The sequence below is a fragment of the Harpia harpyja genome, chromosome 5 (genome assembly GCF_026419915.1).
Source record: "Harpia harpyja isolate bHarHar1 chromosome 5, bHarHar1 primary haplotype, whole genome shotgun sequence".
NCBI lineage: Eukaryota > Metazoa > Chordata > Aves > Accipitriformes > Accipitridae > Harpia > Harpia harpyja.
The window spans coordinates 8,786,285-8,810,267 of record NC_068944.1 but is presented as its reverse complement, the minus strand read 5'-3'; the positions used below and the strand labels follow the sequence as shown (position 1 = coordinate 8,810,267).

At 39.9% G+C, this 23,983-nt stretch overlaps 1 protein-coding gene across 4 annotated transcripts in view; it reads right to left on the bottom strand.

Annotated features, from left to right (window-relative positions):
• Positions 1–23,983, bottom strand: part of GABBR2 (gamma-aminobutyric acid type B receptor subunit 2) — a 490,947-nt gene that overhangs the window by 449,507 nt on the left and 17,457 nt on the right. For 2 of the 4 annotated variants that reach the window (XM_052787483.1, XM_052787482.1), the window contains exon 2: positions 6,371–6,601. The exons of the other annotated variants lie outside the window; for them this stretch is intronic. The gene's annotated coding sequence lies outside the window, so the exon portion shown is untranslated. The remainder of the gene's footprint in view (positions 1–6,370; positions 6,602–23,983) is intronic. 4 annotated transcript variants of the gene reach the window in all.

The window sequence follows — 23,983 nt, the reverse complement described above, 5'->3', positions numbered from 1 at the left end:
GCTGGTTGGAATGATGCATCAGCTTAAATTTATGCTAAAAATTCTTGCTACCATTGACTTTATAAGGCATTGTGACCCAAATTATTGCTGTACGTTGAATCCCCTGCAGAGTGCTCACAGACACTAATCTCACTAATTCCTCTTGTGCATGCATAAGACTTTACGTAGTGTAGCTCAAAAAAGCCTATCTGTATTAAATTAAATTTCTAAAGCAAATGTCCAGGATAAAATGATCAAGCTTAATATACATTACATCTGGTCTTAATAATAAAAGACAGAAATAGGCTATAACATAAACTTAACCCGTTGTATGGTTAGCAAATGTGGCTTTTGGGGAAAAAACCAGTGTCAAGCATGTGGCAAGTTTGTAAGCATGTATATGTGTATGTATACGTACGTGTATATGCCTACACATACACACACAGATGAAGTGCTCGATCTGAAAATTAGTTACTCAAGAATTATGCAGGCACTTCGTGTTGCTTTAATTAAAAACTGTTGCCACACAGGTAGCAATCGGAAGAGTCTGTTTCAGGTCTTCACTTTAAGAAAATTTAGAAAAATTGCAATTGAGGGGCATTAAGGCATTCTAACTTAAGTCTTCTTTGCACATATAAGCCATCTGCTTGGAGGAAAATGGGAAAATGTCACTTTTAATAAACATACAATGCCTGTGGCAAATTAAGGTTGTATTTGACAATCCTACAAAAGTACAGAGCAGGCAAGTTCGTTAATGCTGATTATCTTCCAGATCTTCAGTAGATTTTCAACAGCCATTAAAATAGGCATCTTCAAAGAACTTGGCAGGGGAAAAGTAAAATATGGTTATGTGGAACAAATTCTTTTACACAAAGATTCTTTTTACATGGTTTCCTACCCAGGATCATCAGTCTTTCTGCAAGAAGGGGAGAATGTTTTGGATCACATTTCCTATTGCATTTGAAATGATTATTGTTTAATTTTGTGACAGTATTCTCTTAATTGTCAAACATTACATGTAATTTTGCATTTCTTATTGCCTGAGCAAACACACTGAACTTTGTATTTTAAATCATCCATCTTGAAAGCAAAAGCGTACATGGACTTTAACAGACTGTGCAAGTACAAAATTATGCAAGAATCTGGTAGCATATAATAAAATTATTATTAATGATTCAATTTAAAAACAAATCAGCACAAAGATTGTTATTGTTGTTAAATAACTTATGCCTTGAGAACAGAGCATAGGACATAATGAATCTGTGAGGTCTCATTACGCTGCAATGTATGCCAAAACTACTCTTCCATTTTCTACCCAAACCTTTGATCTAAGTTTTATTATAATTTCCACTTTATAAAAGAATTTATCTTTCTTATGCATTTATTAAAATTAAGGTTGCATTAAACCAAAATAGCAGCATGAGAAAAATGTTGAAAACCAGCTCTAGTTCCACATCATCTGTGTGTCTGAATTTAGATCTCTGCAATCCAGCCAGCAGCCAGCAAACAACTACTGAACAGCAGCCTGTGGAAAGGCCAACTTCTGCCCACGGTACACCTCGCTTGCACTGAAATTGCTCCCAAAACAGCAGAGCAACTGGGGAAAAGATTTCCCTTTGGCAAAGAGCTTGACTGAAAACACTTCAATTTTAAAACCACAGCGAACCGCTCAGAAAACATTCTCAGATCAAAATCAAAACCTACATTCTCAAAAAAGACATCCTGGACATTCCTAAAATAGAAAGATAATGGACAAGTTTTCTATTGCTGCCAGATGGATTGGTGCAGGAGCCTAGCACTGCAACCTGCTGATGTAATTGCTCTTCTAGCAACTCAGTCAGCTTATACTTCTGATGCCAAAAGAGCCCCAGGTTCAGCCTCCAAAACAGACCTGAAGGAAGCTGCCCAAGGAAACTGCAAAGGAGAACCCTACTGTCCCCAAGGGCAGGCGTAGGCATGAAGTGTTCCTGGAAAGATTTTAACTTGTAAGAGGGCACACCGATGCAGACGCTTTTGGATACTGCTGGTACTGTCAGACTTGCCTTCTCTTTTCCTGAGTTTTTGGTCTGGACAATACATCCTTTCTGATAACCAAGGGATTACCCATGTCCTTCCCATTCTCCTTCCATCATCAGCTCACCCTTGAGTGACTGAGAAATTAGGAGTTTCCCCTTACTGGTAAATAAACTTTTATTTGGGCTCTCTAATACCTGTCTTTAAAATTACAACATTTTGGAGACCACACCTGCTTCAAAATAAAGCATTCAAACTGCATACAAAAGAAAACCTAGTTCTGGACAAAAATAGAATCATAACCACCTTTGAGCCATCTTTCTGTATTACCTCACATATATATCCAGAAAGAAAAAATACTCTAAACGAGTTCCTTAACGGTGCTCGAAGGCCTGACGCTGTCTCTGACACTATTATTTTATTTTATAATAAACACTACAATATAGTACACTATATATGCTGTATATATCATACTATTATTGTATCTTCTGACGTATCAATATATTAGTGAGAAGACAATACACCATTAAGTGCATTATAAATGACCAAAAAAGTTCATGAGACCAGTGTAGCAAATGCCTCTGTATAAACCTCTGGCTGCCGTATCTACTCTCTGCCCATTAATTTAGTCTTATGGGTAAAGAAACGCTTGGACCTTCTAAGCAGTTATCTGGCAACCCTCTGTATTTTTCGTTTAGATAATGCTTTCCATGACTTTCCATGATAAAAGCCATTTCTATGGAGATGAAGGACTCTAAAAGGTGACGTAAAGTTACTTGCTGAGGAAAAGAAGCGTCCTTTGTTGTATAGAACTTTATATAAAAATCAATACAGATTAAGCCAATCTGTGCAGATCAGATTACCAAAAATAACTTGCTGTTTCACACCAAAAAAAACCCCATCTTGGGCTTGGGGCTTCAGTTCCTCCATCATCGACTAGCACAGCATATGAATGACACGTCATCCATCAGTCTACATAAAACATACACCTTCAGCAGGAAGCAAACAGTTGCCTCTTTCAACGAGGCAAGAGGCAAGGCATAAATGATTTCTTTTTTCTTTCTCGCTGGTTTCAGGTTTTTCTTTTGCTTTGTTTTAACCAGTGTTTCTCACTGTCCATTCCTCAAAAACACCACAAGGACACATGCTACCCTAAGTCCAAGACACTGTTCAGGAACAGCAACACAGAGCAACCCCTTGAGTAAGGTTCGTTTGGGAGAGAGTATTCATTAGCTACATGGACAGAGAAGGAAGGTCTCCTGTTTCTCCTGGTCTGCCAGGGATATGGGGCTGAGAAGGAGGAAAGGTTCAGGGAAGGAGGCCCTGCCCTGAGGTGTTTTTACATGACTAAGAACAGTGAGATGGACTGTGGACAAGTGACATTTGTGGAGCATCATATGATACACTCACAAATGTGGGCAGGTATGAAAAAATATGCAAAAGAAGAGTAAATGATAACTAGAAACTTACCCTAGGTCCTAACTTGGGATCATCACTCCTCTCCAGCTCCCTCACCTCTGCTGGCCCACAGCTTGGACTTTTCTGGACAAAATCAGAGCCTTTGTTTTTTGGCTTGAGGAGCTGGGACTTAGCTACTTGCAGCTGGGAAGCAAGAACTGTGATTGCTGCTTATGCAGCCAGACCATATTTTCTGTTTGAGTATTATGTTGTCCTGATCCTCTTCTCCACAGAGAACAAGGGAAAATCAGTCTAGCAGGACTTTTTTGCCTGACAAAAGCGTTTGCTCGTGATTCCTGAAAAGATCTAAAACCTCTCTACAGGGGCAAATGAAAGCAACAGGCACTGCTTGAAAGACATATGGAATTTGCAGATACTAGGTAGCAGCAAAGATGTACAGGGTAAGTGCATGTATCTATTCAAAACTTGGAAACAGAGCTGCATGCAACACAAATCAGAGCAGATGCAGAGAATCTCAGAAGAAATTAAGTGGGAAGGGGAAGAGAGTAGAGATAAAAGCATTTATATGTATTTACATAGATTAAGCTGGGCAAACTGACAACAAGCCAATATACACTTATGGAAGTGGCTGGCGGCAACAGATTACAGGAAAAGGAGGGGAGGAAAATCAGAAATTTGCAAGTGCTTCTAGGATATATGCGTCCATGTAACAAGATGGAACAGCTGAAGAGAAGAAAGTGATTTTCCAGAGCCACAGAGAAAATCTATTTAGGAGAACATCATTTGTTTGGCCCCAGGGAGAACAGAAGTTAGATTACACATACACGCTCTGTCCTATGCAATAGGGAGAATATAGCACTAAAGAAATGGAAAACTGACTTCAGCTCTGGAGATCATATAAGCCATTTTTTTACCATAACTTTCTCACACATAAACCTAAAACACACTAAAATCAGCATTTTTGTTTTCAGTCCTCATTACTGTTAAATAAGCTTTATTTAAGACCTGCTTCGCATGGAGATTTGACCTACTCTTCTGAAGAAAAGCACTTAGGCTTACAGAGTAAAGTGGCTTGAAACCCATTCTTTTATCTGCCCAAGTGGCCACAGTCAGAAAGGTACCATCCCAACACACTGCAAGAGGCAGAGCTAAGGGATACTGTAAGATTAGAAATAGGCAACATAGAGACAAGGATCATTTATTACCTACTATCCTGAGACTGGCATCATCATTTTTTTGTCCAGGACCTGCCTTCTTGCTGTGTGACAATTTTCGTCTGCTGTGACTTGGCTACTTGGGCAGGTCGCTTCTCAGCCCATGCCCTTTGATGTTGCTGTTATCAGCCTTCTTCTGAAACCTAGGAGTAACATCTCTACACAGACCCGTCAGCACTACTTCTAAATACCATGGTGAAACCCTTCTTTAGGCTCTTTCAAATCATAAGACCCACTGCATGGCTCTTCCTTGACTGGTGTGCTTCATCAGAAACTTACCCTGAAAATTTCTGAAGAGAAAATTGATTTACACATCCTCTATTCTGGCTAACATTTCCAGACCTACCCAGGCATGTCTCAGAGGTCCCTGTTCTTGCAAAGCAGCCCCTAACAGCACTCCAGACCTTCTTCTTTCTTAGGGCAAACCCCAATGTCATGACAGCCTTCTGTAATCAAGCTTTTGTCTCAACTTTGTACCTCCCTAAGGTTTGTTTTCCTTTTAATACCACTGCGGGAATGCCCAAGAACTGGTTTTGTGTTCATCTCCAGAGGCGGCAGCAGTCCAGACTGGTATTAACCTGTGTCAGCTACTGCAAGGGTTACACACTTACTTGTTTATTTAGTGCATTTATTTCTCAAAAACAACAATTCTATGAAAGAAACAAGAAAAAATAATAATGCTAGAGATGATGAGGGTGTAACACCGAAAACAAAGAACAAACTTGCTGGTCAAAATGTCATCTTTGGTCTACTTCTCACTCTGGTGCACTCTCTCAATTTAAAAATACATTGTTGATTATGAAGTCATTTATACTAGTGTCTTGTTACACCTATGAAGATAAACAAATATATTTCTTAACGTATGTAGATTTCACTGATGCACACATTTTATTCCATAAAAAGCAGGCAGCTGGATAGATTGCTTCAGTGCTAATGGAAGCACACTGTTCCTTCCTTTTCCCAGTTTCTTAGTTCTAGCAGGAATCTTTCATTTGACCTTGGGCAAGGCATTTAAATTCTCTGCGCCTGTGTTTTCTCATCTGTAAAATTAAGGCTATAATGCCTACCTACTCCACAAGAGGGACAGTGTTAAATTTAATGTATTAATGTTTTAAAGTGTTTTCAGACAGCTGGATCAAAACCACTACAGAATGTAAGTTATTATTAAATTATGCTTCACTGAGTTAATGCTGTTGCATTACTGTATCTGATTAAATAAGGAAAAATATTCAAGTGACACCTCCCGGATTTTTTTTTCCAGAGGATGAAACTGATGTTCTTTCACCAGCCTACAGATGGACTTGAAGGTTTATTTGGAGAAAGAAAGAAGGCGAGGGAATGTAGTAGTCAACAGAAGTGAAAAAGTCCTGCGGAGCGGATGATTACGAGGGCATTTAAAGCAACTGCGAGGTAGAGCAGAAGGCAACTGCGCCTTGTGCCCCACTGTGACACATCAGTCTCTGGTAGCAATACAGTCTCTGTTCATCTCCATGCCAGTGGGACAGGAACACCCCCTCCGTACCATCACATTAACTGCTGCATTTGGCCTCCGCTCGGAGTAATGAAGTGCAAGATCTGTAGCCTGGAGTCGCTTTCCTGGTGGAGCCGACCAGCTCTCAGGCACAGTTCAGATATACTTTGAGTCTGTTCAGTCACGCAGCTAATCCGTCTATGACGAACGTGGCACATAAAAATGTCAGTCATAAAAAGATTTATGGGATTTATCGCAGGAGGGTTGTTCATACCTGATGCCTCTCCTACATCTCCTCTTGACCTGATGCGCAGGTGCCTGGTCTTGTCCTGTGATCTCACATCAGGATCTTGCTGTGGGGGGGGGGAAGGGGAAGGAGTGTTTGGAGCAAGGGCTGCAGGAAGATGAGAAGGGTTTTTGACAGCATGTTGAGTTGGATGTTGTACTGGTGTTGATGCCGCTGGTCCCAATGCCATCAAGGCATTTCTTGTGGATGACAAGGAATCTAGGAAAGTAGTGATTAACATGCATATCAGTGTGATTGACAAGCTATGTTGTCTCCTTTGTGCTACTGTACTGCATGGACAACACCTATTCTAGGCATATCAGAATCAGCATATAGATTTAGAGTACAGATTTAAATCAGAAATATTTAGCATCTTTCCCAATAAATAAAGAAAAACTGTTTGATGGATCTATCTGCTCAATAGACCATGGAGATCAGATTCTGTCTGGTGAGGGAACATTTTCGCGTCGCAGGGTACAAATGGATAGTAGGCAACATTCTTTCAGATGGCAGAAAGACCAATTCATTTCCTTTCCCATTCCTCTATCCCCAATTTATCACTCCAAAGGCAAGAAAAAAACAAGTACAACATTAGGTTTGATAACCTTCTGATAGCAATGTGCTATTAAATATACACAAATCAGGGAGCTTGAAAAAATATAAGCAGTGAGCATATTGTCTACCTTCCAAATCTGCCAAGACAACTGAAATGGAGGTTGCAAAGTCTAAGGTTGTTTATATTTTGTCTTTTCTGACACCATGCTGCATACATCAAAGTATCCATTCTCTTTTTTTTTTTTCTTATCAGATCTGCAAAGAGGCTAGACTACATGTTTTATTACCATACCAGGAAAAGATCACACAGCTTTCTAAACAACAATGATGCTACTTCAATTTCCTGAGAAAAATCTGTGGGACGTGAAAACTTACCACAAAAGCAGTGATGCCACCTTTGTTTGCTTGAATCCCTGCAGAACTGCTGCTGTGTAAAACGTGTGCGGTAGCTCCTAGGATTAACTCTGTATGTTAACTCTACTTTCTGTTGGTATTACACACAAAGACTCCTTCTCAATTTTCCTCTCTTCACCAAGGCATGTGTAAGCCTTTCACAATGACTTTGCTTTTTTTTCTCCACCTCATATTTTACAAAAGCTAAGTCAATTGCCTGAAGATGATTTCATAACAACATCTGTTTTATTTATTTGCTTATTTGGCTGACTGGTAATTTTTAAGTCCTTGGTATAACTCTAACACATGATCATCTAGAATCAGCCTCCTGCTGCCAAAAATTATCTGTGTCCTTTGATTGAAAGATCAGCCACTTCATTTGGCATTTTTATGCCAAATGTTAACTCTGGATCCTCTATCAGCAGCGAAGAAGTAACATTTTGCAGTCTGTTACACACGGAATAAGCTACCTCTGCATGTAACTTCTATCAGATGATTAAGCGTAAGGATCTGAATAACCATATTCCTGAGTGATAAGCATGAAAATGTATTGTCAGAATATCCTCAACTAGGAGATCACTACCTCATCACTACCGCACCAAAACAGTTATCTTCCACCTCTAATTTCAGTGACGCCATATCTTCTAATATTTACAACTCTACCTTGCGATATCTAGTTTATGCCTCCCAGCGAGGCTGGCTGGAGGAACAATGACGTGATTTATGAGTGAAAGCCATTTACCCAAAATAAACTACAGTAAAATAAAGTATGCTCAAAAGTATAATTTAAGACTACCATTGTCATGAGAAGATAAAGTATGAAAATTTGTATTTCATTTAGGAATAATGCAGCAATCGATGTTTCCAGTAATATTTCGAGTGACTGATTCAGCAGGCTGTTGCAGGGCAGTGGGGCTGTTTAAGTAGCAAGCTAACTCCCTGATATTATTTTTTTGCACAGAATATAAAACTTTATAGATAATCATTTGGCTAATTACAAGGGCAAGGTGAAATGGCACTCTGCGTGAAAGAAAAGGTGTAGTGAAGGAAAGCAAGAACTAGACAGAATAATTAAGCAGATACAGTGAAAAGTAAGGATGTCAAGTCATGAGCAGAGTGAGAATGCAGGGGGTTGCTGTCAGAGGCGAAAGGAAGAGGAGGAGGTGCAGAAAAGATGATTGCCCTCTAAACAGGTAAAAGTGTAGCCCCCTACAGTGGATTTTTTTTAAATGATCTAGAAATGAACTGATTCGAGAAGTTTCCATGTTTCACTACTCCTGCCACAACAAAACCACATGATATTTAATACTTTAAGTTCCACAGGTTGAAAGGTCTGTCCCATAGTTTTTAATCTTCTTCCTAGCTGTTTCACAACGAAAAAGGAGAGGCAACGTGGGGTTGTTTGTTCTGTATGATGCAGCAAGTACATTTATAACCTGGCATTTCCCTTCCTTCGGCAGCTCTCCCACAGAACGCCCTGTGCGTGGAGAGCATAGAAGCAGCAGGACAGAACATCACAGCAATCACAAACCTCCTGTGTATCTGAAGCTGAGATAGTATCTCCAGCACTGAAGCTAAGAAACAATTTTAGTGACATCTGGCAGAATTTGCCAGATGTTAATATATGAATTCATGCATGGTAAGACAGGAAGAAATGCAGATCTTCAGTGAATGAGCTGTACATTGAAGAACCGAGAAGTAGCAGCAACGAGTTGCAAAAGAAATAAGCAAACAAAAAAATAGTAGGTCCTTCATATGACTATTTCTATAGGTCTTTGTTCTTATCAGATGACAATTTCTTGTAAGATTTTGATGCATTTAAGGTAACAGATCTTGACTATATATATATAAAATAAATTAAAATATATATTAATGAAGATTTAGGGATTCTCTGGGTAGCTGATGTGTTAGAACCAAAGTCGATATGTGACAACTGGTGTAGAAAGAATTGATGGTCCCAAACCCTCTCTAATCACCTTTTTGTTAAAATATATGTCCCCTTGTCAGTAATGAACAAAGATATATTTAACCCTTTATCTAAAGCTGAGAAAAACTGCCAAATTAAGTCACACGCATCAAAGACCTAAAGACAAGTAAGGAAAGTATTTATTAACTTTGTCTATTGCTAAAGCTGGAATGCTGTACTTGTCTGTATTAAATTGTACCAATTTTTTCCAGACTGTGTCTCCAATTCATCAAGATCATATTAAATTTTAATTCCATCCCCCAGCTAACACCAAGGAAAAAAATATCAACACAAATTCACAGATCGTGTCCTGAACTTCTGTGCGGATGTCATCTAGGAAGAACATGTTGCATTTTTATTTTTAGGTTCCAGCAGAAATGTTCACAGGTTACGGCCCCAAGTTTGTCTGCTTGTGACTTTCAGAAGGATTTAAAATATATTACTCTAAACTACTCAATTCACTTCAATAGCTATGGAAGTGCTACCGCAAAAGCAACTCGAAGCTAGGCGATACCACCAAAAGTCAGTTACCAGACCTGTTACGTATGGAGTCTTCAATAAACAAACGAAGCAGCCACTGTTCCCACAGACTCTTTGCTCTGGGCTGGGCATTCACCGAACAGCATACATCTATAGGTTTTCAGGCTCTGGTCACACTGGCAGAATTTCCTTCACACAATTTTGTGTTTGGTTTGTGTCTCATTGATACACCCCCGTTTCACTCTTCAAACACTGCCCATGCAGGCTCCTACCAGACTTGTGTAAGCCCATTATTAAGTTCTCAGCCTGCACTCATAAGAAGAGCGTCAGATCCCACCTCGGATTATACCAGATGATGGCACCGCCAGTGCCATATGCGAAGCACTGTATAACTCTGTAGACTTCTGTGGCCTATGAGAAAGCCCACAAGAGCATTCACCCAAGACACTGCTTGCAAACCAACACGTGCCCGTATTGTGGGCTCTTCTCTGCAGAGGAACTGAACAGTACTTGTCTGATGAATCAGGATGATAGGGAATTTGACAGCTGCTTCTCCCCAGGACTGTATGTTGTGTGAGAATATACTACTGCTACTACTACTACAACTACTACTCCTACTACTACTCCTACTGCTATTACTGCCAGAAGCAATAAATCTGTAATAATGATCTCTCTTTATATTGAAATGTCATTCTTTCAGATTTAAAACAATCCTGAATTCCAGGCTGGAGACTCTTTCATAATAACCAGAAGTTATTTTCTTTTTTTTCCTATAAGATACCTTGTTTTCAAGTAATAAAGATTTTTCCACGGTTTTTTTTTCCTCATGTATCTTAAACATTCTGCTCTAAAAACATTTGGAGCCTCATGATGAGTTACTGTGATTCTACCACTGTTAATCTTACATGTAGATTGACATTTGAGTCAGGTTTAATGTAATAGATGAATCCAACTGCTGGCTGGTTCCAGTTATGTTAAGATGTTCAGTGACTTGTAAAAGTTGCAAAAAAATTACTTCTCTGGCAGGCTGAGGAATTAACAGCATACTGAAACACAGAACTCTTCTCAGGTTGTTTGCTTTGTTGCAGAGATCTTTTCATCTGCCTTTTATTAAGATAACTTGTTTATCTGCCAGATGACTGTTGCAACACAGAGTGCAGGAGTAGTGAACAATTAACTCATTTACTTCACTGTGCTTTTGCAAAATATTTATGGCAAAATGCAGATTTGCATAAATATTGGCAAAATGCAGGTTTGCTCATAACTGATTAACATCAATCCATTTTCATTTCTACTGTTCTTACAGAATTCAGGTTATACATGGATTATAAGAATCTAATGTCACTCCTTGTATTCATTTCACTATGCACTTTTCTCCCTTGTCTTGCCATTTGTTCATGTGTTGGTTTTTTTTAAGCTCTACTATTTCACATTACTAAGACTTTGCAAATTTTAAGCTGGAAAGGGAGTGGGGTAACATGCATAACTTTGACTTTTAACATCATTAAGTGAAATATTCAATCCTTAGCAATTCCAATTATCTTTCAGGTTTCCTATTAAACAGTAGATCAAGGTAACCTCACACTTAGTTCTTATACAGTAGTTTTCACCATGGGCAAAACAGGAAAGTATCAGTCTGCCAATACTTCAGATGATACCCAGATATTCTTAAAATTCCTTCAATGCTTTCCACTCAGGCTCAACTTTTAGCTCATCTTGCTAAACAATCACAGAACCACAGAATGGATGAGGTTGAAAGGGACCTATAGGGATCATATAGTCCAACCCCCCTGCTCAAAGCAGGGTCAGAAAAACCATGTTGTGCAGGACTGTGTCCAGCTGTGTTTTGAGTATGTCCAAGGATGGATGGAGACTACACAACATCTCTAGGCAGCCTGTTCCAGTGTTCAACCACTCTCACAGTAAAAAAAAAAAAAAAAATTCTTACATTCAGATAGAATTTTCTGTGTTTCAGTTTATGCCCATTGCCTCTTGTCTTCTCAACGGGCAAAAATGAGAGGAGTCTAGCTGTTTCTTCTTTACACCTTCCCATCAGACATTTATAAACATTGATAGGTTTTCCCTTGACCCTTCTCTTATCCAGGCTAAATAATCCCAGCTCCCTCAGCCTCTCCACATGTGAGACATGCTCATCATCCTCATAGCCCTTGGCTGGACCTGCTCCAGTAAGTCCGCATCTGTTGTACCAGGGTGCCCAGAACTGGCACTCCAGATGTGGCCTCACCAGTGCTGAGCAGACGAGAAGGATCACCTCCCTCGACCTGCTGGCAACACTCTTCCTAATGCAGCCAGCCCAGGAGGCTGTTGGCCACCTTTGCTGCAAGGGCACATTGCTGGCTCATGGTCAGCTTGCTGTCCACCAGGACTCCTAAGGCCTTTTCTGGAAAGCTGCTTTCCAGTTGGTCAGCCCCAGCACGTACTGGTGCCTGGTGTTATTGCTCCCTGTGGGTAGGACTTTGCAATTCCCTTTGCTGAACTTCATAAGGTTCCTGTCTGACCATTTCTCCAGCCTGTCAAGATCCCTCTAGCACACCCACCTGGTACGTCAGCCATTTCTCCCAGTTTGGTATCACCTGCAAACTTGCCGAGGGTACAGTCTGCCCCATCATCCTGATCATTCATTAAGAGGTGAAGGAATACTGTCCCCAGCGTTGATGCCTGGGGTACACAACTAGTGACTGAATCTCCAGCTAGACTTTGTGCTGCTGATCACTACACTTTGAGCCTGCCAGTTCAGACAGATTTCAGTCCACCTCACTGTGCACTTCACTAGCCCATACTTCATCAGCTTGTGAGCTCCTTGATCACTTGTATTGTTAGGAACTTATCACCAATGCCCTCCAGAAACATCCTGAGCTGCTTGTGCCCTTCTGTGTTGTCCCTCCAGCAAGAGGAGTTGTCTCTCTCCACAAGAGAGTGGCACAAGTCACCCATGAGATAGAGGGATGATAGCTCAATGTGGTAGTTGCACTTTACCTTCATACTAGTGGTTCACCAAATATCTTCTGTTTTGCCTTCCCCTACATATAGTGTTTCAAAACTAAATTTTAAACTAAATTTTGTACGTCGTGCACTCCAAACCACTTAACCATCTTGGTAACCCTCTGCTGGACTCATGCCATTATGTCAATGACTTATACCCAAGAGCCCCAGCTTGGTTCCTTTCAACCCAATCTTGTTGAGTTCCCTCTGTATAGAGCCCTGCCTCCAGTCACCAACCACTCCTCCAATCTGGTGTCATCGACAAACTTGCTAAGGGTGCACTCCATCCCATCCTCCAGGTCAATAGTACAGGCGTTACGCAAAATCAGCTCCAGTGTTGGTTGACCTCTGAAGGACACCACTGCTAACTACCCAATCTTCTCAGTCTTTAGGAGGAATATATTTAGTTAGAGGGGTAAGTTCTAAGTAAGTGACATGTTTTAGAACTGAAAAAGAGTATTAATAATTTGTTTTTCTATTTAAGGATCTGTCTCTGTGTTTTTACTGGCCCATAAAATACATTCACTATAGCAAGGTTTAAGTATTATTACACTACATTTCTGTTCTCAGAAATTTTGAGGACTCTTACCTGACCAACTTCGTTCTTTGTTTATGAATTACTTGCTCTGTTATACACCCAATTTCAACTCATATTTCTGCTTTAGCACAATCAGACCCACATGAGTTGCACACTGTTACCAGAGGTAAATCTAAAAGCCTCTTAGGAAATATATGCTCAATCTCTTACCATCATAGAGAAGAAACCCCAAATAAAGTTTCAGATAGATAAACTACATTCATTAAGATAAGTCTGAAGTTGTTAACAAGGTCTATTTCTTCAAAGTCAAATGGAACAACATAAAGAAAACATCTACTCTGCACAGGAAAAAAAGGCAGGAAGTCAAGTTTCACCGCAAAAGGGCTGACAGGTACTATGCTCCTTACTTGACTGCTGCACATTATAAATCTCTCTCATATTTTTCTTGTATCATCCTTTACAGATATTCAGAAGTTATGAGTCAGACTCCAAGATGTCATGAAACTGAACCTAATCACAATAAATTTTTATTGCTTATTTGCCTTTTGATTTCTGAATGCATTCCTATTACCTTTTGAAGTTTTACTCTGCAACCACACAAGAGACTGCAAGTCTATTTTTAAATGAAAGCGTTAGCGTGGCTTCCTGACCATTCATCACACCACCTTCCTCACCACTTCAGCACTCACTTCAGGGCTCTCTCCTACTTGTTTTTTTCTTGCATGCTATAGAAAGTCTCCAAGACAGCAGCTCCATTTCAAGGACCCAGAGTTTTCCCGCAATTCCTTACGCTCTAAAAAAGCCATGTTTGGGCAATCCTGAGTCAAAAGAAGTAAAGGATGATCTGGGGCAACCTTTACATGAAACAATAATGGAAGCAGCAATTTTATATATCAGTTCAAACCAATTAGAGGAACTGGTACAGGACAGAACTGTCGGGATGTGACCCACCTGTGCATTATGCATTGGGCGATACAAAAAGTGGACTAACACTCAAATAAGACAGGCAACACCGAGAATCTATGTGGATACTCCAGTGAAGCCAGAAACCACAGTCATGGGGTTCTACTTGTGATGTCTGGGCCAATGAATATTTAATTAACCCAAGTAAAATGTAACAGTAAAAAAAAAAAGTTTGATGGGGTTTTTTTTAGGGGAACTCAGTTGAGTAAGTCTCCTGGAATGTGATACTTGGGACTGACCTCCTCTTTCAAATCAGGCAGCATGGGGATTCGATCGGATCTCAGTTGTGCAAGTGTCTTTTCTGACTGAAGCATCTGCAGGCCCCTGACCAGCCTCATCACCCACCTCTGAACCCCTTCTATTACTCCTGTATTCACATTTACATTGGAGTAGAGTACAGCTCATATATAGATGTATCACTGACTTATCTAATGTCTGTTTATAATGTTATATCCACTATTTTCCATTTCATTTGTCATGCATTGCACTTTGATTTTAATGTATTTGCTTCCCTGATGCATCTGCCCACTGAGTGGGAATTTTAATTGAAAACTAAACTTGAACTCACTTAGACTGTTTGAAATTTAGCATATCATTTTATATTATCTCACCAAATTAATTACATACGATTACATATGTGTGACAGGAAAGCCTGAACTGTGGCAGAAGTACCACAGTGATGATAAACAACTAATTGCTAAGTTTGGGAAAGGTGATTATGATTAGACTGTCAAAGGATCAGTGTCAAAACAGTCCTGTTTAACATTTTGATTTTTATATGGAAGGAATAAACAACTGGTTAATTTGCTGGAAATTTGCTGATGCTATTAAACTGGGTGTTACTGAGAATACTAATGAAGACAAGGAAATAATAGCAAGGAACTTAGTTTAGCAGTATGTTTAGAAAATAACAAAAGAGATTAAATTTTTGAAGCTTTAATTAGCAAAAGCATCCTGCAAAATGAAGATACTCAATAACAAAAACAAATTTGAACACAGTGCTAGAAGCAGCACTGGAAGCAGAAAATTAGACAAACATGAAATCTACAGTGGAAGTAAAGAGAACACGTATTAGGTAACATAGGCAGATGCTGGGAGGTGGCAGTCCCTTGGGTGCAAAGATGTATTTCCATTAGTGGGTTTAATTCTCAGACACTAAATGGATGGTCTCTCACGTAAAAACCTAGGTGGCATCCAGGCAATCCATTACCATACACACAGACTTGAAGGTATTTCCTGGATTAAGAGAAGATCAGTTTATGAATAGGGAAGACTAAGAAAACTATAAATGCACAACTTCGCAAAGCAGCTGGTCAACAAGCTGATGATCTTCATGTATCTGAAGAGTATAAACAACAAAGCCCTATCCATATGCCCAGATACATAGTGTGATTCATTTGACCAAACTTAGACAGTTATGCTAAATATTCTAGGTTAGTTTTATAGACAGTGGAAAGAAACAGGCTCTTTTCGGACAGGACTCATCTCATCCTAAAGCAGACATCTAAATGTCTTGACTATAAAGGCTGACCAGCTCAGACACATATATCTAAAAATAGGTGTGATGAATCAGACATCATCTGTGTATCCATCATCACTTAGTTCAGTTCAGCTTTGATGAGTGCTATCCATACATATGGATCCTGGTTATGGATCAGGTCTTAAGAAGGGAGAGGAAGTATTTAGGAACTTTTAAGGCTAAACTAGCAGTACTTAGATAAAAGTAAGAATGAAAGTATTCTTGATAACGATCAAGGCAGAAAGCCCTACGAGTTAAGTGTATTAGAAAGTAGTTGTTTAAATTAAAGAGAGCTTTAGAAATACCATCATTTCAAATTAGATCATTTTATTAGTAGCTCTCTTCCAGAGATTTAAAGAAATGTCTATAAAGCATAAGGAGAGATGAAACCCAAAGCAAGAAAACAAGTCATTTGGATTTTGTATTCAGAACTATCCACAATCCCACACCTTCTCCTATAGTACTACATAGGTACACATATTTACACATACAGGCTTTTTAGGTAAGCTTAAAGTCAAAGTATGCAACATGTCTGTCGTATCATTTCTATTGAGAGAACTGCATATTTATATATGCAATGTTCTGTAAATAAAGATTAACAATCTTTCACTGATATGTGAAACACTGTAAAATCTTAAAATATCCTGTTTCTCATGTTAATGAGGTTTTTTGTCATCAGGGACATGGGTTTCAAATTTATCTCAAGCAGAAAAGGTCATACTGTGGTTCTGTCTATCAAGAAAATTCAGACTGAAATAATTACAGTTTAAACTCCTTGTACTTTATGAAGACAGTCTGTATCTCAGCATTATTCCAAGAAGGGAGAGTAAGTGCTCTCTATCTGCTGACAACTCAAGGGCATGTCAAAGTTTCTAGAGACACTTTTACCTTTGTATACAATTTAAATAGGGGTCTTTTCCTGTATCAGATATGTATCCCTCTTGTTCTTTGGACCTCAGCACGTCAGTAGGAACAGCAGAGCCAATTGCTATGGGAACCATGCTTCTACAGCGTGAGGTTGAAGTAGGAGTCAAGTAGGGGAATGGAGAATGGTGATATTCTTCTGTTCTCCCTCCAGAAAGCTAATTCAGTAACTCCTGGAAATTCTGCCTTGCAGCAAGAAAATAAAAGCGCTTTGTCTGTTTATGATCACAGCCGACAAAGTGGTGAAATGAACATGATCCACAATCAGTATACAGAGATGACAGTATGATCTTAAATCTAACAGAGACGGCATTATATCTTACAACTGAAATATGAAATCAGCAAAGTTTAACCAGAAATAACATGTGAAATTGCCTATTGGTACAACTTTGCAAAAAATGCAGTAAATTCTTCACCCTTGGAAAACTCTGAATAAAAATTGCACATCTTTCAAGAAGATAAATTACAGTTCTGAGGGAGACTGGTGAACCTGACATAGGAATCAGCTGATGGATAGAGTAAGTGGTCCATGGAAGTTTGGGCTAATGAAGTGAAGATTACCATATTTTGCAAATTAATCTACTAGTAGGTTTTGACCAAGTTAGGACAGACAGCAGTAACAACAAAATTTAGAAACGAAGAACTAGCAGTTCTTGTTACAAGCACACCACGCTCAGCCTACTAACACTTCTACCACCACACCCATCATTGCCAAGATTACTTTATCAAAACTATTATTGATATACCAATATCTACATGCAAGTGTCCCTTTCAAGGCCTACATGTTTTGTTTTGCTTTTCAGTCATCCATTTTTCTCTGCCGTTTGGTATGTAGGTTGTGCTACAAAGGAGAGGCTTTCCGATATTCCTGCCAATTCCTCCCGTGTTTTCCCATATAGAAAGTTCTCCATATGACCTCTTAATAAATAGATCTTAGTCCCAAGGATAAAGGCTTGGCACTTCACTTGGCTTAAAAGCATGCCTGTACTATAGCACTGCTTTGACTGCAGCTACCAGCACACCAGACTTAAGACAAACGACCCTCTGACTTTTGTATCTTATCATTGCATTTCCACCCATCCCACAGGTTAAATGTCCTACTTTATTAATACTGTTTTTCAAGTCTTGTGGAGAGAAGTTTACATTGAAGCTTATTCTTCTGGCTGTGGCTGTGGTTTCTGTCTATGTAGACTTAAAGATCAGACCTTTTTAAGGCACCTGTACCTTGTCAGGATTCAGGAAAACAGTCCTTTGTGTAAATGAGAATCAGATCAAGAGTATTTTTCCCATTGTAATACAAGTACCTACAGGATTGCTTGTATCAGTACAGTTTTAATAATTTAATAGGTATCACATAAATATTATAAACCAATTCCAGCTACCTGTCAGATCTTCATGTGAGTTTTCTTATGTGTTGAGGAATTCTTATTTCTGTTAGTGTTGGTTCAGAATTGGAACATCATTGGAACAAAATGGTGAATGCAACTCAATGTCCCTGCCTTCATAGTTGTTTGGGGTTTGTGTGGTGGGGTTTTGGTAGCGGGGAGGGGGCTACAGGGGTGGCTGGAGCAGTCTGTGACTGAAGCACTGCAGCCCGGGGAAAGGACCCACGCTGGAGCAGTTCGTGAAGGACTGCAGCCCGTGGGAAAGACTCACATTGGAGAAGTTCGTGGAGGACTGTCTCCCGTGGGAGGGACCCCACGCTGGAGCAGGGGAAGAGTGAGGAGTCCTCCCCCTGAGGAGGAAGGAGCGGCAGAGACAACGTGTGAGGAACTGACCCCAACCCCCATTCCCCGTCCCCCTGTGCTGCTGGGGGGGAGGAGGGAGAGAAAACCGGGAGTAAAGTTAAGCCTGGGAAGAAGGGGGGGGGTGGGGGGAAGGTGTTTTAAGATTTGGTTTTACTTCTCATTATCTTGTTTTGATTTGATTGGTAGTAAATGAAATTGTTTTTCCCCCAAGTTGAGCCTGTCTTTTGCCCGTGACCATAAGTGGTGAGTGATCCCTCCCTGTCCTTGTCTCAACCCACGAGCGTTTCTTTATATTTTCTCCTCCCCATCCCACCGTGGGGGAGGAGCGAGCGAGCAGCCTCGTGGTGCTTCGTTGCCGGCTGGGCTTAAACCATGACAATAGTAAGAATGAACAAACATTTAAGAGGACACCATTTAATCACCAAACTGAGAAAAACCTCATGATTTTCCTTAAATGATGCATTTAACATCATTTTCAGAAAATTTTCCATTCCAGCCTGCAATCTATGAAATACACTCAGTAAAGTACCATAGCAATACTGGAACCACTCAGCACCAAGAAGTCAAATCCAAACAAAAATGTGAATAAAACCGCATTTCTCTCTTCCTCCTGTTGCTAAACCCCTCTGGAGTTAACATCCCTCACTACAGCTTCAAACCCCACTTCTTCAAATACATCAGTCTGTTCACAACAATTGGGTCTTTAAGTTTCTTGTGGTTTAGATGGTACCCAGCCATGCGCTCCTAAAGGATCCCTGTGCTTGGAAATTGCTCATAAGATATTGGGGTGACACTTTTTCCCGTTCCTTCTCTTTTTAAAACCCTGTGAAACGCCTACTTCCTCTTCACAACATTTCATCAGCCTCCTGTTGATGACTCCTCTCTCTTGGATCCCTGCCTCTCCCACTTGCTGTGGGCAGATGAGAAAGCACGGAGCACTCAGAGTCAGTGGTCATGGGCAGGAGAAAAGAGCTCTGGAGCAGTAAGGATGTGAGCGCAGATAATGCATATGCTAACTGCGAGCAAGAAGACCCCTGCAGCGGGAATCGAGGATATGAGCCACGGATGGAGGACATGGACAGCAGGACTGAGTACGCAGACTATGATGAACATACAGAAAATCTGGAGAATAACCAGAAGAACTGGTTGTGAACAGCCTCAGAAAACGGCGCTTCATTCCTTTTTTTATTCCAGATTCCTTCTGTATGTTTCAAATATTTACTGTGCCTCAGTGTCAAACAAGAAAATGCTTCTAATGGTATGGTATCTGTTGGTATCTGAAATGGATAGATGGCACCCGAAAGTGAAAGACATTTTTATTTTAAAAGATTGCCTATGCAAAAAAATGAATAAATTTTAATTGTGATGCAAAACCAAAATTTTTAATCTTTCAGTGGAACTACTCAAATCTGTCAAGTCGTCTGACCACCTCTCACCTACTTTGAAATAAACCCTGGTTTACATCTCTGGACACTGTATTAGTTGTCCAGCAGTTCACCATTCTCAGAGTACTTTGTGAGGCTGCCACACTTCAGCCTAGCTGCAAATGATCTAGAACTTAACAATATTTTTTTTTTTTAATTCCTTGTCTTCAGCAGCAAAACAGGTCCCTGCATTGTTTTATCACTGCTTTACAGTGAAAGCTAAGAAAATTGCAAGATGTGTTTAGGAATGACAGCAGAATGAAGACAACACTGGTGGTATTTCTTTAGAGGCTGACTGCACAAGTCACAAACCAAAATGATGTAAACTGCTCCAAGAGCAATAGTATTCACGAGAGACTGGATTCATTCAAACACAACACACCAGTATAAGAACTTGCACTGAAGTTGCCCTAAACAAAGTGTACTTAAATGGACTAATATTTCCAGAATCTGATTATTCTGACGGATCTCCATTTTTCATTTTAGAATCCAAAAAGAGGCATTTTATGAAACTTTTACAATAAAGATTACATAATATAGTATCTGTGTAGAATTTCACACAAGAAAAACATCCATGAGGAGACATGAGCAGGCAGGTGCCGAACAGGAGCAAGTGATTTTGTGAATAATTTTGCAAGGGGTTTTCATTTTATTAGGAACAGAAAATCCCAAACATTGAATTTCTCCATGAAAGAGAATTTTGGAAATAATCCATTTTGTGTTGACTGAAATGTTTAATCTTCATAAAAACAGTAATTTAAATTTTGTCTTTTTTTTTTATTATTTTGTTCAAATATAGTTTGTTTAATATAGTTCAAAAGTCTCTGCCATCTCAATTGAAATTAATTCTGAAAGGAAAATGTAAGCGCATGTAATTTCAAAAATTATGTCAAGACTATCTAAACTATCCTTCCTTTGGCTTTTGAAATTAAGGCTTCGTGATAGTAATGTGATTTCACAGTCCAGAGCTTCCCGGTCCTCACTCCTGACAGCAGTGCTGCTACCACCCCGGTTCCCAGCACACAATACGGCTTTGCCGACCTGGTTTCCAGGTTTTCTGGCTAGATGTGAGAGACCAAAGAAAGATTTTTTGTAACTGATAAAGATGAAGTGAGGGTGGTGGGAAGTGAGTTCTCTGGACCGCCTGCTGAAATCCCGCTGAAAGCCGGAGGTGATGGAAACGCATTGTTACTACAGCTTTTTACATTAAAATTCCCAGAGACATCTAGGGTAGGCTCTAGCTGACGCAATACAGGTCTCCACATAGGAGACGTCTATATCTATACTAGCCAGCTGAGGCTCCCTTTATACTTCACAGAGAGAAATAAGCTTTCTCTAGGATACAATTCTTTTTATCTTAAAATAGTCACCTAAAATAGGTCAGATGAATTTTTCCACATAGAAGTGCCTACTCCTTGACTGCACAGGAAACATCGCCACACTAGCTGAAGGGAGATATCCCCAGCCCAGACCCCCAAACCCAGGTCAGATGAAGCCCAGTCCTAGCAGAGAGCTCTTCTGCCCTGGACATGTCTGGAAACACCCCCGGCTTGACAGCACCAAACCCCTCTCCTGGGTTGTCAGCCCTCACTGGATCCATCAACCAACTCCTCTGCTCAGATTCCTTATGGCTCAGAAGCAGTAACAGGAAAACAAAAAATGCCAAGCCCAAATCGTTTTTCTCACATCAGATGTCTGCTTGTACACCATCCATATATATAAGGAGCATTAAACTGAGCAACTGCAAAGGCCTGAAATAAATGGTGACACTAAGAAGACAGAGTTAAAAGTTAGAATTACATCAATGAATAAAGACTAAGTCCTTTGGGGCCAAAAGGTAGGAAAGACCACATTTCTTTTTGCTGTATGAGAATTAGCTCAAATAACCCTTAGAAAGGGTTAACGTAAGGCAACTGTTGTGTACCCTTCGTACATCTCTGAACTTCTGCTGCACTGCAAAGTGAAACATTAGAATAAAACTGAAACTGGATACCTTTCGTGGCAGTTCACAAGAATAGCTTATAAGGAATTTAGCCAGGCTCGTCTACTTACTCTTTTTCTTAAATATAGGATTTAGAAAACAAAGAGCTATTGCCAGGAATCACAATAGAGACTTTTTGGGGGGGAAAAACCATAGATAACAGAACACCTTTTCTTCTTGTTTTCAGTTAGACAGTTCTAATAATAGGGATAGCGATACGGCAGTTTAGGAAAGCTAAAATTAGCGTTTGACAAGTATTTTATGGTTCACAATTTTCATGCCTACGATACTGTATTGAGAAACTGTATTCTCTAAGAGGCAAAATACAATACCTTGCTCATGTGAATGTTAGATGTCAAGAACTGACTTACGAAACACATGGTCCTCTAATAACTTTTTAGGACACCAACTCACAAGTTTCCAAAATGTCAAGTCTTTACCAAACATGAATGACATGATGCTTTTGTTTCCTATGCCTGTCCTGGCATATGGTTTCATAGAGCATCTCAGAAGACATGAACGTACAAGCTGGAGTTACAGATCATATGCAATGAGTTGCACACATGAAAACAAATAGGTATTTTTTCTTGTTTATGAAATAATACTCTAATCAATAAGTGATGTTGTGTGTTAATGCCATTGCAAGATGTCTATTTTTTTACTTGCTTTTAAGCAGAAATTCCTGTACACATACAATCAAAACAATTGATTCAGCTATGCTTCAGTTTACTGCATCTTGAGCCTGAAGCAGAAATTTTTTTCTTATTTAGGTAGGATAAGAAAACAAGCATGCCTTGAAATTTGCACTGTAGAAATAATTTGCTTATCAATGTCACTTTCAGTGACTGTTCCATTGCTGTTTGGGTTTTTTTTTTTAATAAGCACATAAAGGTCTGCCTTAAATAAGCTGACACACAGCTATCATGTTACTGTGTCATTCCATTACAAAGGAACCAGTTTATTACCAAAGAAAAGACAACCAGCCTTCAAGTCAGACTGGGACATGTTGTATCACCCCCGTCAGAGATGATACACATTAGGATAGACTCAGCCAAGTGTCAACAAGCAATCTGAGTGCAAATCAGCACTACTCAGAAAATCCCAGTGGTAGAGTTAAGTCTATTTGTATACTCAAGCCATGTCCCAGTTACAGCATGTGAATGTTTCCTGTTAACATCATCGCTAATCAAAGCACTCGCTTCACAGTCCTTGTATTGGCCACTAACTCACAGAAAACTACGTAAGAACAGAGGAATAACAGTAACTTTGAAGGACCAAAATATTGTTCTTTATCCACCAGTAAAACTATTTTTAGATTTGCCTAAGCCTGTAAGAATCCACCAGCCTGGTGACCCTGAGGATGGCGTAGAAGGAGAGCCTCCAGATGTCAGCCATATGGTGAAAGACAGAAATAAAGTGATACACAGACAGCTCAATTATACCTGGCTGCCCACCCCCATGGGTAAAAATCTCAAGGGCATAATTTCTCCTACTATACTAAAAAGCTGCTCCATGGTCGGATTCACAAACCTGCAGGAGCAGTTTTTCTGCCTTCCCACACCCTTTGTCCAACACTTCAAGGATGAGGGCTCTCCCTACAACCCAAGTTCAGCCCTGCTTCAGTTAGAGGGGGGAAACACATCACACCCCTCTCCAAGATGCCCTTTCTTGGGGTAGCTGGAAAAGAGGGACGTATCCGTCCTGTTAACTCTGTCCTTCTGGTATAAATAAATAAACATTGCAGACATAGATGTACCATTTGAGGGATAAGCAGCCATCTACCAAACTAGAAGATCATTCTCACTCGCTTGCTCTTCATTCTCAGTGAATATTTAAGCGTTTTTTAACGTGGAAGTGCTACATCATGAGTGTTTAAGGGATTCCCACTTCCAAGCAATTGACAACAGGGTAATTAGGAAACGCATGTTAAATCATAGCAGACCTGAAAGAAATCCGTCAAAGAAAGCATTCAGTTCTCAGCTCAGTGCCAAAGCCACCAAATTACAAAGTACTGTGCTGAAGAAAGTTTTCCCAAAGGCTCCTGCTGAAACAACTTCATTTAACACAAAGAACTCAGACAGTTCTTGCAAGAGTGCTCCCTTTGCCT